Source organism: Microtus pennsylvanicus, chromosome 21 (assembly GCF_037038515.1).
Source record: "Microtus pennsylvanicus isolate mMicPen1 chromosome 21, mMicPen1.hap1, whole genome shotgun sequence".
In the NCBI taxonomy this organism is placed as follows: Eukaryota; Metazoa; Chordata; class Mammalia; order Rodentia; family Cricetidae; genus Microtus; species Microtus pennsylvanicus.
This window is the reverse complement of record NC_134599.1, coordinates 6,595,277-6,598,049: the sequence shown is the minus strand read 5'-3', so window position 1 is coordinate 6,598,049 and position 2,773 is coordinate 6,595,277. Positions and strand designations below refer to the sequence as shown.

Genomic DNA, 2,773 nt, shown 5'->3' with positions numbered 1-2,773 from the left:
AAAGATGGCAGGTGGACATGTGTCTCCAGCTCCCTCTTCAACCACTGACTTACAGTGCAGAGTATTTTCAAGATGCACTGTCCCACAAAGACAAAAGAAGGAGAGAGGAGACCCAGCAGGAGTGTTCGGGGGGGGGGGCATGTGGACAAGTGGTGAATGGCTTAGAGACCTGGGAACAGTGGATGCTGAGCTGGCAGTGAGAAAACTGAATCCCTGGTCACAGACTCAGGACCTCTGAGAGAGTTTGGGAATTGCAAACACTGCTTATAGGACTTGGGCGAAGGAGAAGGCCTTCAGTTAGGTGACCGACAGAAAAGTTGAAAAGCAGGTGGAGTCCCGGATTCAGTGATGACAGATCACGGCCTCATTCTGGCTCAAGCCTTTGAGAGGCCTGGGTGTAGTAGTAGGAGTGGCGGGGCTGCGTCCCCAGCACCCTGGCCGCCTGCTAGCTTATGCCTCGAAATAATTACACGGACACTGTATTCTTTTAAACATTGCCTGGCCCATTAGTTTTAGCCTCTTAACCCATTTTTAATAATCTATGTAGCACCATGAGGTGTGCTTACCAGAAAAGACCTTAACCTGCATCTGTCTGGAGTGGGAGAACCATGGCAACTCCTGAATCTGCTTCTTTCTCCCAGCATTCTGTTCTGTTTACTCCGCCTACCTAATTTTTTTTTCTGTCTTACAAACTTTATTAGTGCTGGGGAAAGGAGGACAGGCAGCTCCAGTCTCTCCCTACATTACTGCTTGCCGTTGCCATTGATGGGACGGTTCAAATGGTCAGGGGAGGACAGGAAGGCCTTGATCTTGGGCCGGGCACTGAGACGTGCCACATAGGCACTGAGTAGGGGGAAGTTGTCCAGGCAGCCAGGGGCCAGGACCTGGTGGATCAGCAGCAGATCTAGCAAGTTGTAATCCGCGAAGGAGATCTGGTCACCCACGATGAAGGCTTTGCCTCCTTGGTTCTGGGACAGCAGGGTCTCGAAAGGTTTCAGGTGTCCAGGCAGGGCCTTCACATAGTCATCCTTCCCTTCCTCATATTTGGTGTAGATAAGGGTGATGTATTTCAAGCAAAGGTCTTCCACCCCGTCATTCACCATATCCACCAGGGCAGCCTCCTTCTGATCTTTTCCATAAAGCCCAAGGGATCAGCCCAAGTGCCTCAAGATGGCATTAGATTGGTACAGGGTAAGGTCTCCATCCTGAAACTTGGGGAGCTGCCCATACAGACAGGTGGACTTGAGCAAGCCTTTCATCCAAGTATCTATGGACACCACCTCCTCCTTCCAGCTCTGGTCCTGGTCAGTCAGTAGTATGCGCATGGCCTCACAGCGTCCTCGAACTGGGAAGTAGACAATGGTGTATGGCGGCATGGCTGCTGCGCAGACAGAGGCACGAATTCCGAGCTACGTAGACGGTAACAGATCTTGGGTGTGGAAGCCAGCCCGCCTACCTAATTTTATGTCCTATTAAAGGGCCAAGGCAGTCTCTTTATTTAACTAATGAAATTAACACAACCTAGAAGACTCTCCCCCATCACCTGGGATGCCTGTTTCCTGTGAAATAATGAAATTCTTTGGACTAAGGTCGAGGATGGAAGGAAAGAGAGGCACTGTCCAAGAAGCGCTGGTTCCCATCAACCTGAACCACAAATTCCAAGCAGGGAGGCTATAGTCGGGGGTATGACCTGCTCAAGGAGACATGCCTGATGCTGTTGAGGCTGCCAGTGGCCCAACCAGCCAGGAACAGAATTGCTTCACAGCCAAACAGAATGGGGCAAGCCACATTCAAAACACAGGCCTCCCAGTTAACGTTGACACTCAAAAGAACTGAAAACCACAGAACAGCAGGCCTCCAAGACCAGCTTCAAATGAAAGATAAAGACCAAATGTTTAAATAGCTGGTGACCGCTTTCTCAGAGAAGAAAAAAAGTCAGGTAGGAAGGAGGACACTTGTAAGAAGAAAGTGGTTTTCAGAGATGCAAAAGAAAAGATTTTAACCACAAAATTAAAATAGATGACTGGCTGAAAAGCACAGTTCCTAGACTGCCATTAGAAAGGTCTTAGAGATTAACAATGGCATAAAAATGAGTGTTTCAACAGAAATCTTCCAAGATAATGCTGAGGAAACATCTCAGGAATTAGAATAGGCAGGAATAAGAGCTAGAAACCAGGAGGAAAAGCCAACTAAAGCAGGGTCCGTCCAGAGGGCATGATGTAGCTAAGGAGAAAGAAGAGATGTCATTAAAGGAATTAAGGCACATTTTGCAGGACTGGACAAAAACCAAGTCTCACATCTAAAGAGCCATCTCTCAGGGTGTCTCTAGATGTCTCCCCAGAAACACTTGAAGCAACAGTACAAATCCGAAGCCTGTGGAGGTGGCAGGGCATGCAGCCATGAAAAGATGGAGAAGTTCACCTCCACATAACGGTTCTCAAGAACCTGCTGTGGGCGAGACTACTCAAGCAGCTGAGGAAACAAGGGAAGAGAGATAAGGTGGCGGAGGCAACAGGACAGAAGTGAGGGAGTGACAGGTCATGAGAGGCGTGCCGATGTTGGGGATAGGACGCCATCGGGTAAGCAGGCCCCATTAGGATGGGCCGGAGGCTTTGAGAAAGGTGCCTTCAAAGAGCTGAAGCGACCAGAATACCTGATAGATCTTAGTGTCTTGGAAGGAAATGCACACATTTGGCAGAAAATTGAGGTTTTGGATTACTGATAAGTACATAGAAAACTAAGTAAAGGGAAAGATATGCGGTTGTGTAGAAAA

At 48.5% G+C, this 2,773-nt stretch overlaps 1 pseudogene; it reads right to left on the bottom strand.

The window, feature by feature from the left end:
- Positions 1-677: 677 nt before the first annotated feature.
- LOC142839226 (glutathione S-transferase P-like) lies at positions 678-1,376 on the bottom strand (annotated as a pseudogene).
- Between the last annotated feature and the right edge of the window lie 1,397 nt (positions 1,377-2,773).